Source organism: Monodelphis domestica, chromosome 1 (genome assembly GCF_027887165.1).
Source record: "Monodelphis domestica isolate mMonDom1 chromosome 1, mMonDom1.pri, whole genome shotgun sequence".
NCBI lineage: Eukaryota > Metazoa > Chordata > Mammalia > Didelphimorphia > Didelphidae > Monodelphis > Monodelphis domestica.
The window spans coordinates 204186244-204203176 of NC_077227.1; positions in this window are offsets into that span (position 1 = coordinate 204186244).

The window sequence follows — 16933 nt, forward strand, 5'->3', positions numbered from 1 at the left end:
AACATAGGTATTTTATTAGACAAAGGTGTAATATTTCAGATACATGTATTCTAGGCAAAGATGAAGAGGGAAGATATTTCAGATAATGGGAAGTTGCTTATGTAAAGGTTGAGGTGGGAGATAGAATTGCTATTCTAAGAACAGCTAGCATTCAGGGCAGCTAAATTTTGGAGTGGATGAATAGAATACCTGACCTGAAGTCAAGAAGATTCATTTTCCTGAATTCAAATCTGGGATACTAGTTGTGTGACCCTGGACATGTCATGTAATCCTGTTTGCCTCAGTTTCCTCATTCAACAAATGAGCTGGTGAAGAAGGAAAACTCCAGTGTTTTTGCCAAGAAAATTAAATGGGGTCATGAAGACTGGACATGACTGAAAAAAGAAAACAACAAAAATAAGACCGAACAATGACGAACAGCTAGCAGGGCAGCTTGACTAGAATGAGAAGATGTGTAGGGAAATAAGTGAAATAAAACTCAAAAGATAGGCAAATGCCAAATTATGGAAGGTTTTAAATACTGAGCTGAAGATTCTGTATTTGATCTAGAGGCAACAGGGAGTCATTGGAGAATTTTGAACAGTGAGCTGATAGATTCAGAGCTTTGTTTCAGGATCATCATTTTGGCAAATTTTCAGAGATTGAAACTGTAGGCAAGGAAATCAGTCAAGAAGCTTTTATAGTAGTTTAGGTGAAGTGAGGAGGACATAAAATAGGGTAGAATAGGGGTCTTTAACTTTTTGTGTCATTGGATTCCTTTGTAAAACCTATAGATCTCAGAATAACATTTTAATATTTTATTTTTTAAAAACCCTTACCTTAACCCCCATTGCCTAGCCCTTACCACTCTTCTGCCTTAGAACCAGTACACAGTACTAATTCTAAGAGGGAAGGTAAGGGTTTAAAAAAAAAACAACCCTTACCTTCCATTTTGGAATCAATACTACATATTCTTTTTTTAAAACATATAATAAAATTTACACATTACTTTCTTTTTTCTTAAACCCTTACATTCTGTCTTAGAATCAATATCAAGTGTTAGCTCCAAGGCAGAAGAGCTGTAAAGGACCAGGCAGTGGGGGTTAAGTGACTTAACCAGGGTCACACAGCTAGGAAGTGTCTGAGGTCAAATTTAAATCCAGAACTTCTCATCTCTAGGCCTGGCTCTCAATGCTTTGTGCAATGGAACTGCCTTCAGAATAACTGTTTTAAATGCACAAAATCAAATTCATAGCATTACAAAGGAAACCAAAGATTAGTAAAAATAAAGATTTTTTTTTGCCTCATTCAAGTTCCTGGACCTTAAGGGTTCATCCCTCCCACAAAAAAATAATCAACTCCAGTAGAGACGGTCTGCGTGGAGCAAAGGAAACAAACAGAAGTTTTATGAGAATTAAGAGAATCATTCTAGTCCAAAGGATTCATTTTTTATTTTTTGTTTTTTAATATTCACTTAAAATGTTTTTTTTGTTTTTGAATTCGTTTTCTCCCTTTCTCCAGCCCCTCCATCGCTCACTGAGAAGGCAAGCAAGACAAAGGATTAGTTCTGATAGCAGTTATTCAGCTCCTTCCTAAGCAAGTTCTCAAAAACTAGCACTGTAGTACCATGTTCCTTTGCTCCATCTCAAGAGGGAGATGCCTTAAATTGCTTCTCCATTATACTCCCAGGCCTTCATAGAAATCCAGTCTGAAAATGCAGTAGTCACATGCTAATGCTACTACCACACAGAGGGAGGCTAGGCTGGGGCTACTCTGTGCTGAGCAGAGACAGGAGCAGCTTGTTCCCAGCACTGTCTAGGTTGGCTGTAACCCAAGCTTGGCCCTGGTGACAGAGGATACCATTCCTCTTGCTCTATATACTAAGTGCTGTGGCCACCCTGAGGGTGATGTCGTTACTCCAGCACCCTTCACGTTTGGGAGAACAGCTCTCTGTCCTTGAACTTATCTCTCAAATTGTGCTTTTCCAGGAATGGAATGAGCCCCCTCCAAGTCAATTTTGTTCCTGCCCAATTTTGTTAATTGTTACATTAACAAAATTAAATTATTAATTGTTAAAACATTCCAAGTTCCTCAAATGCTCTTCCTCTTTCCTTCCAAGTCCCTTTGGAAGTTTGTTCCCTGTGTGTCACCCACCTCTAGAGCAGGGATGGCCACAAGTGCAGAAATAGGCGTGCTGTTTGGTAACTGACCACTTGTCTGGATTTATTTGGCTCGACTTGTAATTTTTTGTTGCAAGGGTTTTCTTTCTTTCTCTTGGGTTTCTAATTGGGGAGTGGAAGGGAGAGTTAATAAGGGGTGTTAGAGAAAGAGGAGGGAGTCACAGACATGTTTTTTAAAAATGCAGTGAAGGGAGTTCAGAAGAAAGCACTGACAAAAGAGGATGGCTTTGAAAGTAATGTGTAGGGGCAGCTAGGTGGCTCAGTGGATACAGAGCCAGGCCTGACATTGGGAGGACCTAGATACAACTCTTTACTCAGTTACTTAGGAAAGTAGTTGGGTGACCCTGGGTAGGTCACTTAATGCTAATTGCCTAGTCCTTACCTCTCTCCTGCCTTGGAGCCCATACTTAGTATTGATTCTAAGACAAAGTAAAGGTTTAAGAAAACAGAACAAAAAGTAATGTGTAGAATTTATTATATATTTTAAGAAAGTTATGTGAAATGGAGACTCATGGATTCACAGAGAATTCCCTTTTTGTATTCTGCTGTGTGTATGGGAATGAACTGATTTTTAAAAAATGTTTAAGTTCATGATAAAGAAAAAATATTTTAAAAGTTTGCTTCTTTTAGGAATTAATTTTGACTCCCCAAAATTAGAACTAACTATGGGGAGGAGAAAAATGTGACCTAATTTGAGTGTGGGGAGAAGGTACCCAGAGCAGTCAAAGACCTCAGTAGTCTCATTGATATGCTACAACTCAGTTCTCCACCCTTTTGAAAAAAATCTAATCACTTCCTTTTTCCATTATTGTATTCCAGTCACAAGTTGTATCCCACTGTGGGTCTAGGGTTACCTCTGAGGTCATATTTCCCTTTTTTATGCAACAGTTCCCTCTCTACCTCCTATTCTCTGTGCATACCCAGCCCCATGGCATCTGAGGCAAGGTTTCATTTCTGCCCCCTTTTTACTTTTCTTTATTATATATATGGCTCTATCATACCTGTTGCTTTCTTTGGGAAGACAGTTATACCCAAGTAGTTTTCTTCCTCTTCTTCTTGACGGTCCTCTAGGTCAAACCAGCAAGTCTCAGACAAATACATTCCTTCTGGGCAGATGGATTCTGTATTCCTTATAAAAGGCCATCCTCTCTGTATCTTACATCATTCTTTGGCACCATCTTCTTGGAGAGCTCATCCCTTCTCATGTTCTTTTTTTTTTCCCCAGGTAACTAGTGAACATAACTCTTGTGCCCTTAGGTGCTTTAATTTCCTGCCCAGGACTCAATAACCTCCAGAGATGCTTTCCAGGTTCCTTTTGATAGCATTCATTCCTAGATGTATCAGATGTACCAGAAATGGGTAGTTACCAATTTTTGACATGAGAGGATTCTCTGTATAACATCGTGTTAAATAACTAGGTCATTTTAAGCCTAGGAAGAAATATAATGATCCCTAAGTTTGACTTGGTTCCCTTCTCTTTGTCTTTAGGGAGTTTGTTTTAGTTGAAAAGATCTGAGTTCAGTCACTATCAGTCTGAGCCTACAGATAGGAAAAATTCTGCAAACCTAGACAGAAACTGGGCTCTCTGCCTAACCTTACATTCAGCAGTGTGCAGGAGCCAGTCCTTTCTGGCTCATGAGATCTGGTTGTTAAATTTTCAGGATGATCATTTTACCCCCCCACCCCCCAAATTTACACTTGCTAAAAAACAAGGCTTGATTTATTGTTTTGGCTCTTGCCTAAGATAAAATGATGAAGAAAATATTAATAATGTGGATTAAATTTAAGTATGTCATAAATACATTTTTTTCTGGGTTATTAAACATTTTCCAGACCAGTGGTCTTATATTCATGTCTCTCTCTAGTTAACCTCTTGCTTTTTTGTGGTTGAGGCAAAATTCAGTTTACTGGAAATATTTGGGTAACAAAATAAGATCATATTATAATGTTTATGAATAAGAAGAAAGGGAAGTTGGAAAAAGAACCAATTTTTTCCTCTGGACTTCCCTAAGCTAGGTCCTCCTCTCCAAGATGAACAAAAGCCCATGGAACCAATGACTTTCTTTCCTATCTTCTTTCTCTGTCACAGGTGCTCAGAATCTCATTCTGCTCTGTTTCCAATCTACATTCCCTTCTCCCCAATCTGAGATATCTTCTTTTTATACTAATTGCTTAGTGTCTGACTCAGTCTCTAAAAAAAAATGGCTTTGCTTGACTTAAGGAGGTAGACAGGCCCTGTTCAAACTTGGTTCTGATGAATTGATTTAGTCAAAAGTTGTTTTCAACTGATCAGGTTGCTAGAGCCAAATGGAATGGTCTCAACCTCCATCCTTACAGCCCTCAAATCCTAAATATGTGCTCTAGGAAGAAATATACCCCTCCCCAATAGAAGAATTTATTCACCTTTAGGAAAGATTTCTTAATCCCAAATCCCAAAATCCCAGAGAATTTTTCCTCCGGTTTATGATCTTCTCCAGTGGGAAGACCAATATATATTTAGCACATGAAAGGTTTTTATTTCCTATCCAGGAGAGGCATAGCACAATTCCTGCCAGACACCAGAAATGCTTCTCTGTTCTTCATACTTACTGAAAATGAAGTTTTTTTATCCTTGAGGTTTTCCTTAACTGCTGCCTCATTGTTGATGAACAGAGAAAATTGCTTGTTTCACAAGCTATATGATCTATCACAAACTGTCACTTTGGCCCAATCTGTTACTTTTATAAATGACTTCCTCTTCCATATTTGGAGAAGGACATTTATTACCCAGGTGGAAATGACTGACAATTAGTAGTCCTCTGCTATTGTCCTGATATAAACAGCCACTATCTATGAAGTGATCTTGCTTCAGACTTCCCTGTACTCTAAAATCTTGGCTTCTTCTACTCTGCCTTCTCTCTCTTCCCATTTGGTCAGGCACAGGTATCTTGTGTGTTGTCAGCACAACAGGTTTCTGTATGACTAATCATAGATTCTTATCTCAGAATGAATCTTATTGAGGCCATGCCATACTTGCCAAGTCTTATGTTTTTCGCTTTCTGGTCCACCATTTATTGGTTCTGGTCCTGGACAGAATTAATACCTGTTAGTCCTCCATCTGGCATCTAGACAGAAATCCTGTCTTACTTTAGTTTCAGGTTTGTCCCCCTTTGGTTTTCAGCCGCTCACTCTGTTACTACCTTCTTCCCATCTTTGGGCCTGCCTTGATTCTCTCCTAACACTGTTGCAATTGAAAATTTAAGAGATTAAGCTCTGAGCACAATCAATTTATTAGCAAAGCTAGCAGATGCCATCCTATTGGGTCTATGGCCTCTCAAGAGACAAAGACTCCAAAGAGTAACTAATAGAATTTTCTTATAGTCAACAAAGAGGAACATGGAAAGTTATAAATCTTGAGTAACAGGGAACAAGGGCAATTTATAATAATGAGTGACCGGGTCTTTCATAGGGCATGACAATATTAAGCAGTACATTCTCTTATTGACTGGGATATTGCAAAAGTTAATTATTATAATTATGATTAATGAAGTTTCCACAAGACAGATATCAAGTTCATACAAGAATAAGGAATTTTAACTCACACAGAATTAGAAACTTAATCTCCTGGCTTAGTTTTGTAGGCATAGGGAACTTAAAGATTAGAAATCTTACTCTAAAAGCAAGTTTAATTAAGCCATATCAGCATATAGCAAGGCATAGCTCACAAAATGGAGCCTAATATTGACTTGGATCTCTCAATTCCCTCCTTTGATTCTTATGAGATATGTCTCCCATGAATTATTTTCTATTAGGTGTATAGCAATTCTCATGGGATTTTATTCAAATAGATAAGTTAGAACTATTCTTTGGGGCTAATTTTGAGTAGGTTTTGGTACTATAATTGATGCAACAATTAATGTAAAGTCAAAAGGTAATTTGGAGAGCTCATTTGACTATGTATGCTAGTATTTGCTAGTAGTTAGTATGCTACCTCCTCAAAACCAGGTAAACAACCAAGAAAACCAGGAAGGTTCCTACCATGAATTATGGGTCTCTATTGCAATGTTCTGAGCTTCATTCATAATTTGTTGAAATTCATGGACATTTGTGATCATCTCTCCTGACTTATTAATATAGTATCTATAACATTGACTAATAATGGTACAAGCCCCTCCCTGGGAAGCAGTGAGAATGTCTTATACCAAATGGTTCTGCAAAACCATTTTTGCTAAAGAATCAATTGTCTACCTAGAGGGAGAGTATAGCACCCAATGTTTCAACAATGGCTGAGGTTGTTTCTTGGATTAACTTCAATTTCAGTAGAAACGTTCCTAATTAATTTCATGAAATCCCATCCCCAAATTTGGGAACAGAGAAAAATCTCAATCCAGGATTAGGTTACTTTATAGAGTCTCAAAGAGAATAATCTTTTTTTCTGTGTTCATGCCATTAGTCTCCTAAATTTCTAGTAGATTTCTTTTCTGTTAGACCTACAGAATGATTATAAACTGATATTGGTAAGACCAAATAGGCTATATTGCATGTTCTATACCATCTTGAGAGAAGAGAAGAGAAAACTGCTCCAATACAAATAAAAAATTGATCAAGTATAATCAATCCTCATGACAGCTTTGGGATTTCCTTAACTTCATTTCCAAGAGCCTTCTTCTTATATAAGTAATGGATGCAACCGAAAGGTTTCTAGACTGAGTGTCATCTTTGTCCTTAAAAAAATCAAGTTTGGGGGGCAACTAGATGACTCAGTGTATTGACAGCCAGGCCTAAAGATAGGAGGCCCTGGGTTCGAATTTGACCTCAGACACTTCCTAGCTGTGTGACCTGGGGCAAGTTCCTTAATCCCCATGTTCTGACACTTACTGCTCTTCTGCCTTGGAACCCAATAGACAGTATTGATTCTAAGATGGAAGGTAAAGGTTTAAAAAAATCAAGTTTTATCATAAATGAATTATTCTGATCTGTTAATATCAGGGAATGGGAAAGTAAGTTTCTGATTTACTGTTTTTCCAATATTTAAAGTGTTTCAGATAATTAAAATTGTCTGAACCTTACTCCTAGTTGTTTGATTCTTTTCTTTCTCTCTTTTTTTTTAATGCTCACTTTCTTTCCTAGTAACAACCCTAAGACAGAAAGGGAAAGGCTAGGCAAACCAGGTTAAGTGCCTTGTAGAAGGTCACAGAGCTAAGAAGGGTCTGAGGCCAAATTGGAACCCAGGTCAGGTCTGGCACTGGCATTATGCTACTTAGCTGCCTCATTTACCTGATTCTTACTATATTTACACAGAGAGGGAAGATTGATAAAGGCTGTGTAAGTAAGAGCAAGGGGAATCCTGTCCTTATTAAGCTTAAGAAGCTGTTTACCTTCAATTGTTTCTTTAAAAAATTTCTGTAGTTGGAGGAAACTTAAGAGGTTTAATTATTGTTGACACTAGTTGCTGCTAAATAGATTCCAGTCATTATTGTTAACTTTCCAGTTGGCAGACACATGAGGTACAAATGGCTCTATTAAGGATAATGACATAATTACCTTCATCAATTATTATCTGTGGTATAGTGTTAGCTGGACTGATAAGGGCATTTATGGATCAGGACTGGTTTGATAGATAGGATCACAAACCCAACAACCATGAGGTCCAATAATTCTGTAGTAATTTAATATTCATTCTACTTGAAAATGAATATCCATAATGGCATTATTCTTTGCCCAATCATGAGATGAGAAAATTGGGAAGGAGATGGCTATTGGTTAACAATGCTAGGGGGAGTATCTGGGTGGCTCAGTGGACTAAGGATGGGACCTAGAGACAGAAGGTCTTGGTTTTAAAGCTGGCCTCAAACACTTCCTAGCTGTGTGATCCTGGACAAGTCACTTAACCCCCATTTCCTAGCCTTTACTTCTCTTCTGCCTTGGAACCAATACATAGTATTTTAAGATGAAGGTAAGGGTTTAAAAAACAATGCTAGGATATCAACTAAACAATGAGGAGGAAATCTAGTAACACAGCAAACAGGAATAAAAGTACAATTGCAACTATTAGAATGAAAGATAATTACCTTATCATTTCTTAGTAGGCTTTCACAAAATGATGGCCACTTTCCCCAATGTTACTAGAGTCATAGAAGTTATAGGAGCTGAAGTTGTAAATTTTGTGGAGATTACAGGGATGTTAATTGTAGAATTTCTTAATTTTTTTCCCTAAAATTTTAAAAAATAAAACAAAAAATATATATAATATATTATAAAATTTCCTAAGAAAATTTTCCCCAAGTGGTCTTTCCAGGCTTAAGGTCGAGGTGCATCTACCAGGCCATTTCTGCTCCAGCATTAGAAATTACCCCTATTTTACGGGAGATAGGAGCAGCAGCTATATGGGGAGTCAGTAATAGGCTTCCATTATTTGTTTGAGCAAAGTCTTTGCTAGGATAATATAGGGAAGATCTTAGCCAAAACAATGGAAAAACAGCAGGTAGTAATATCAATATTGAAAAAAAGAATATGAGAAAGGGCAACTTAGAGTCCTGGTCCTGTTCTTGCTAGCCTACATGTTAGGAGGCTAAAGATTATAAAGCTTAATACAAATGGCAAAGAAAAAATGACCCATTCCTCTATGGTGGTTGTAGAGGCTTTCTCCCTCCTTTGTCAGAAGAATTAACTAAGGAAGGGAAACGACTGCATAGAAACAAAATTATTTTGCATTGGTGTGAGAGGTATCTGCACAAGAGACAAGTTTCACATGTGAATAGTATATTCAAAACTCCCACTCTAATCTTGATTGTAGTTGTAATCAGCAATTCTACCAGTCTATTGGAAATTTTTTTTTTTTAAACCCTTACCTTCCTTCTTAATAACAACTCTAAGACAGAACGGCAAGGGTTAGGCAAATGAGGTTAAGTGACTTGCCCAGGGTCACACAGCTAGGAAGTGTCTGAGGCCGAATTTGAACCCAGGCCCTCCCAACTCCAGGCCTGTCTCTCTATCCTCTGCACCTCATGGTCCTTGTCGGATATTCTAGATGCAGGATTTATTTCCAGACAAGAAGTCATGTAAAGAAAAGCCTAAAGGCCCAGTCTGTACCACGGCTCCCACATCATGAAGCTCTTTCAGTCTTTTCTGTACATAAGATGCAACAGAAGCATCTCCTCCCAATAAAGATGTATACATATCCTGGGGAGAAAGGTTTGACTCTTAGGGGAGCATGACCAAACAAAGGGAGAGCTATGTAATTCCCCCCTTGGTCTGCTTCACAGATGAAATAAAGCCAGGGCAAGTGTAAAGATTGTAATTTAGGAATATGGGGAGACTTAGGCAGGTAGAAATTAGTTTCTCTCTGCAAGAAGTATTATATTTTTTAGAGGTTTATTAAAGGTTAAAGATTAAAGAATATACAAGTAAGAAACATGTGCCTAGGCCAGAGGCCTAGAGAAAATAACCTCACATCACGCAAGAGACGCGCCTGCTCCAAAATGCAAGTCCAAAAGAGCGAGACCCTTCAAAAGCCTTTGAATCAACTTAAATACCTTCTCGATCTCGGCCCAGATGAGATTACAAGGCATTCTGGGGAAGTGGAGCAAAGGCTCATGGGGATTGTAGTCCTGTATTCGAGTCTATTTTTTACAGAAGCACATCTGGCCATTTCCTATATATTTAAGAACATAGTTGGCCAATAAAAGTCTTAAATTCTTTGCTCATGTGTTTAACTTGGCCCAAACTCTGAGGACGGTAGGGGGTATGAAACTTTGGTTCTGTTCCCACATAGGAATAGATTTGTGACAGCGCTGAATTGGTGAAATCAGATGCCTTAGCTGAGTCTATATAGACAAACGCACCAAATCAGGGCACCATGAATTTAAGGACTTTAGCCACAAAGGCAGCTGTAGCTTTAGAGACAGGAAATGCCTCGACCCATCGGGTAAGTTGATCCACAATAACAAGACAAATTTCATATAAAGGCCCGCTTTGGGCAGAAATATAAAATAGATCTGCAAATATTCAGATGGGGGTACATGTTCAAATGGAAAACCACCAAAGGCCACAGTTCAGACGGCATGTCGGTTAAATGCTTGGTAAGGGAGAAGCAGAACATAGGTGAGCTGAAAGAGTGGTGATGCCATGGGCAGCCCAAGCCTGCCTTACAGTATCAGCGGATCCCGACGGCCAAAATGCCTCCCCCTCCCCCCTAGTTATGAACAGAAAACATACCTGGTGATAGAAGTTGGGGATCGAAGTGGAAGAGGGTCACCCGTACCCCCATCTACCCATTTAGCCTAGTTGGCTCCATTTTTCAGGTTTGGAGTCATTGTAGACAAGATCCAAATTGTCTTCAGCTGGAAGGGAAAGGTGGAAAATATGCACAGGATCCTGTAGGGTTGTGAGCAGGGCTTTTTGCTCATGAGAAGATTGGTTTCATTGGGATGAGCAGGACAATGAATAATGGCCAAGGCAGCCTGTACTTTCAGGGCAGACAAAAGTTCCCTGATGATGTCTGCATCAGCCAGGACTTTGCTGGCAGAAGTCAAAAAGATTTTTTGCAGCCATAGCATCTCACCCATGTGACAGACACCAAATGTATACTGTATAGGTGCTTGGTCCTGGGTTCAAATCTGACCTCAGACAATTCCTGGCTGTGTGACCCTGGGTAAGTCACTTAACCCCCATTGCCTAGCCCTTACCACTCTTCTGCCTTGGAACCAATACACGGTTTTAATTCCAAGATGGAAAGTAAGAATTTTATTAAAAAAAAAAAAGAATAGTGAGCAGTTGTTTCTTAGTCTTAGGAACAGACAGTTGTTGAAGAACTTGAACTCATTTGGGGGAAATGAAGAGGTGACTAGAAATAAAAATGAAAGTAAGATACACCACCTCAGGGAGATATCACTGCACCTTTGATTTAAGCCTTTATATCCTCTCTAGTGAAGCTAGAGAAGATGATAACTGTTTTCCTGACAGTCTCAATGCTGTGAATAAGTGTTATAAATAAGAATTGAGCTGGAAACTATTTACCAGATTTTTAAACATTTATTATTAAAGAGAGGGAGATTGATAGAGATTAAGAGAGAAAGAGAGCAAAACCTTTCCAGATCTGATTCTTCATTTTGCTGGATGGTCAAGCTCACCGATTTGTCAGAGATGAAAAGCTAAGATAAACCTGTGCCTCGATGGCTCAGAGAGAAAGCCAGAGAGACAGAGACAGAATCAGAGACAGAGTCAAAGATCTTCAAGACCAAAGACCAGTACAAAAAAAAAGAGCCCAATTCTGCTTCCATCACAGGTTTAAAAAAATCTTTTGGCTCCATCTCCCTGGTCTTGTTCCACTGGCTCTATAAGTTGTCAGCCAAGCTGTCCAACCCTCATGTGGAACCCAGGAGCCTGGCCCTCCAACATGCCATGTGACTTTGCGACTCCTAGGTTCCTACCACCAGCATGCACAGGATCCAAGCCCCCTAAATAAGTACTTCACACATAAGAGATTGTCGCTTTTACTATACCAGAGTGGTGCCCTTGAATGTAATATAAGCTAATGGATTCAAATCTGGCTTTAGACACTTCCTAGCAGTATGGCACTGGGCAAGTCATTTAACACTGATTGCTTAACCCTTTCCTCTCTTTTGTCTTAGAATTGATACTAGGACAGAAGGTAAGGGTAAAAAAAAAAGTAATAGAGGCTGCTGAATTATATGAAAGACCAGGGTAGGGTTCTCTGCATGCCCTTGTGGCAGGTAAATCCATATCTAGTTACTATTTTTCCAGATAAAGGCAAACAGGTATTGTTTATTTAGATGAAAAGGAATGCTAATAAAAAACTGAGCAAAGATCTATCACAGTAAATCACAGAAAATGGAAGAGACAATAGTGGCTGGGTTGGACACCACTGGATGTCTAGATACAACATAAGCATTTTTTTAAAACATTATTTTATTAGGTCATTTCCAAACATTATTCATTGGAGACAAAGATCATTTTCTTTTCCTCCCCCCCTCCCACCACCTCTCCCATCCACTGGGTATAACATAAGCATTAATAGCACATAGATCTTGTACAAATAAATAAACAAGCTTGCTATCAGAGCCTGGAAGGCTTTTTTTATAAGCAAGATAGGAGGGTTACAAAGTAACTTGAACTGAATAATAATACTCTGGTCTCTCAGAGAATCAATAATAGATGAAATACACTTAATAGCTTCCTGGAATAAGGGATATTGGGGAACAAAGATTGATATCCTCCTTTGGTCTTAATAGTAATAGGAATACCTGATATGCAATTTTCACATCTGAAGACAATGTTTCCCTAAAGGAGTCAGGGATTTTAAGCACAGATTTTCTTATGCATTATGATCCAAGACAGGAAACAAGGAGAGAAATTCCTTTTCAGAGGGCCATTGGAACTTTAGGAAGTCCTGTTTGGGGTTCTTTGAAAAATCTAGTACAACAGGGAACAAAGAAAGGGAGTCCTTTGGAAGATGTAAAGACAACCAGTAGGGGAGCATGAAATAGTGACCCTCAATTTACATAAGAGATTTCTACCTAAAATATTGACAGAACATGGAAATATAAAAAGGAAAGAATGTTTTGCTGAGAGAGGGCTGTGAAGTGTGAATCATACTTTCTTTGTCTAGCATCAGCAACTTTTAAATTAATTAACCAAAAACTGAAAACACCCCTACTTTACAGTTTGTTAGCTATCAAGTAAAAGAATTCACAAGTCACTTACTTAAAGAGTTGACACTCTCAGAAATTCAGTCAGGAACTTGTGAATCCTTTTGATGGGAGTCTACATACCATCAGAGGAATCCCACAGACACACCCTTCCCCTAGGCAGTGCTGGGCAATTTGGAAACTGTGATCAGCCCCTGTGAAGAGGGGAAGGGATAAGAAATCACCATTAAAGCCCTGAACTTCTTCACTGGGGGAAGTCTTCTGGAGATAGTCTTCAAGAGTGGTCTTCAGCTTGAATCTTTAGCTTGGAGCTTCAGCTGGTGACTTGCCTCTTGGAGGTGACTCTGGACTTGGACCATGGCTTCAACTTGGACCTTGGCTCTTGGACTGTTTCTTGGGTGAGTGAGTAGCTGGCCTTTTCCCTTCTTGTCTTCTGGAGAGATTAGTTCCGGAGAGGCCTCCTTTTTCGTGGAGGAGGCTGTGTTGGTGGAACCTTTCCAGAAGACCCCACTAAGTCCTCTGGCTGAGGGTTACCTAGCCCTGCTGGACACTGGAGCAACATTTAGTGTGATAGGCTAGATATCTTCTCTACCCTCTTCTTACATTTATCTACCTTCACTCTTTCCACCTTTTTGTAAATAAAGCTCCTGAAAGTCATTTTGGCTTGAGCTATAACATTTTTTAAATCAGCAACCACAATATTATTTTAGAATTCTCACATATTTTAGTCAAACCCTTAAATTTATTTCCTTATAGGACCAATGATGACCATTTGAAGGGAAAATTTGAGGACAGGTTGGGGCTATCCAAAACTCTGATAACACTTTGGGACCCAATAGAAGTGCATTCAAGATCCACTATTTCAGTCAAGATCAAACTAGAATGTGTCACCAACTTTAACAGTAATATGGTGTTCATCTGTGCAGAGAGAGGCAAAGACTATACAATGACTGGGACAAAAACATCAGGAGTATGATATATTTGACTGAATGTTAGGGTTCTAACAGATTGTATAAAGGCTAGTTAAGAACATCCCTGGGCCAGCAGGAGCAATGCCTGATGCACTTGCCTATTTGTTGCCTCTACAATGACAGTTATATAATGACAGGGAAAACAAACTCCTTTTCAGAATGTATGGTTCTTGCCCTTCTCCCATAGTTTCACACAATAAGTTTTCTCTGGACCCTTCTAAAGCTCCCTTGATTTACATTTCTGTTCTTTAAGTCTCTGTTTACAGTGAGATGGCCCTTTTTGTGACAGTAAAAACATTGGTAAGTCTCCTGATTTGTAGAATTTGGAAAGGTGGAAGAGCTATTTAGGCAAGAGCTAAAACTGTCTGGGCTCTTGGTTGGGTTTTACTTTCTCTTTGTCTCTTCCTTCATAAACATATTGAGTGTAAATTAGAAGGGAAGTGACAAATTGGGGAAAAAATCTTTATAATAAAAACCTCTGACAAAGGTCTAATTTCTCAAATCTATAAGGAGCTAAATAAGCTGTAGAAAAAAAATCAAGCCATTCACCAGTTGATAAATGGGCAAGGGACATGAATAGGCAGTTTTCATATAAAGAAATCAAGACTATCAATAAGCACATGCAAGTGTTCTAAATCTCTCATAATTTGAGAAATGCAAATCAAAACAACTCTGACATACCACTTCATACCTAGCAGATTGGCCAATATGACAGCAAAGGAAAGTAATAAATATTGGAAGGGATGTGGCAAAATTGGGACACTAATGCATTGCTGGTGGAGTTGGGAATTGATCCAACCATTTTGGATGGCAATTTGGAACTATGCCCAAAGGGCATACTGCTGGGTTTGTACCTCAAAGAGATAATAAGGAAAAATACATGTACAAAAATATTTATAGCTGCGCTCTTGGTGGTGGCAAAAAAATTGGAAAATAAGGAGGTATCCATCAAATGGGAATGGCTGAACAAATTGTGGTATCTGTTGATGATGGAATACTATTGTGCTAAAAGGAATAATGAACTGGAGCAATTCCATGTAAATTGGAATGACCTCCAGGAATTGATGCAGAGTGAAAGGAGCTGAAGCAAGAGAACATTATACACAGAGACTGATACACTATGGCACAATCAAATGTAATGGATTCTCTACTAGCAGCAATGTACTTACTGAGGGACTTATGAAAAAGAAAACTATCCATATCCAGAGAAAGAACTGTGGGAGTAGAAACACAGAAGAAAAACAACTGCTTGATCATATAGTTCGATGGGGATATGATTGGGGATGTTGACTCAAATGATCACTGTAGTGAAAATACTAATAATATGGAAATAGGTTTTGAACAGTAATACATGTAAAACCCAGTGGAATTACTTGTTGACTGGGGTGGGGTGGGGGGGAGGAGAGGAAGAAAAGGAGGGAAAGAACATGAATCATGTAACCATGGAAAAATACTCTGAATGAGTTAAACATGTAAAAATAAATAAGTCACACACAAAAATAAACAGATTGAGTGAGTTAGCTAGGTGACTCAGTGGATAAGAGAGCCAGATCTAGAGTCAGGATGTCCCGGGTTCAAATCTTATTTTAGACACTTCCTATCAATGTGATACTGGGCAAATCACTTAATCCCAATTGTCTATCCCTTACCAGTCTTCTGTCTTACCAACCTTACCACTTAGTATTGATTCTAAGATAGAAGGTAAGAGTTTAAAAAATAAAATAAAATTTTTGAACAATGATTTTTAGCTTACTAATTTTTTTTCACATAAACCTGGGCAATTCTTATGGAGGTAATTCCATATTTCAGGAATTGATTGGCTATCGAAGGCCAAATTAAGGATTCTTGCATCCCAGGGATTAATCAGATCAAATTCTGCCTATAGCATGGCACCTTTACAAAAACGGTCATAATAGTGGTATGGGGTTTTATTCTCTTTTTGAGTAATCTCTTGAAATTTACTACAGTTTTCAGGATGGGGTGGGGGTGGGAGTGGGGTGGGGGGGAGGGAATCACATGCCTCCATAGCCAGAATTAAGGAGTTCTTATTCTCTAGTAGAATGATGTATTTGGCTGGGTTGATAGGGTTCTAGTACAGATTGTACAAAGACTAATTAAGAATCCCCATGGCCATCAGGAGCAATGCCTGCCAAGACTTGCCTATTTGTTGCCTCTATGATGATAGTTCTTTCTCTTGAGGAGAGTAAGGTCTCTATTAAATCAGAAACATCTTTCCAGGTGGAATTATATCTCCTACTGGAACTGGGCAATATTAGCTCCAGGGTCCTCATCAAATGTTCAAGTATCACTCTTCCAGATGGAGAGGTCAGGGAATGAAAGGCTGATGCTATCTAATAGGAACTAGAGCTCCTGTAGTCCTGTTGCAGGTCAGCTTTTCCTGAAGAGTGAAAATGCCAGTAGATTTTTCTTCAGTTTCAAAGGAGATTGTCTTTCATCGCTTTAGGAGGAGAGTAAGTTCAAAGAGCAACTGGCAAAAGAGGAGTTGAAGAGGGAGAAATGAGTGTTGGATGGAGGAATGAATGCAGAACTTCTATGGGGTGTTAGGCATAATCCATTAGACAGATCTAATCTAATCAATTCCAATATTATTTTTGATGTGGGTGAGGTTTTTCCAAAGTCCGTCTTAATTTTCTATGTCAACAATAATCAAAAATGCTATATCAAGGCCAGAATAATTTAATGGTGAAATTTCTTGCAGTTTTCGAGCAAATTTCACATATTTTAATGACTGACGTTTTCGTGACCGGGTTGAATTGAGAACTTCTCTTGATCCCATGCCTTTAGAAAAAATTCCAGAGGGATTTCTTTTGGCATGCTGCAATTGAATCTCATTTTTCTAAAATCCTAAATTTTAGAAAAATTCTAAAATGCTAATCTCTAATTTGTCCCAGATAGTCCCTCTCCAAGTGGTCATGTGGTTTGGCTGAGTCTCTTCGCCCTTGCTTTCTACTAAGGCTCAACAAATCTGACTCAGTAGATGTAATTATTTTTGAGAACCTAGTTACAAATCTAGTCCTTGGCTTTTGAATTTAAATGAAACCCAGGAAGCCCTAACAGGGAGTCCTTCCTGTTGGTCCATGGTGTTCCAATTGATCAGCCCTTGCTTTGAAGAGTGCTCTCACAGTGCCATGCT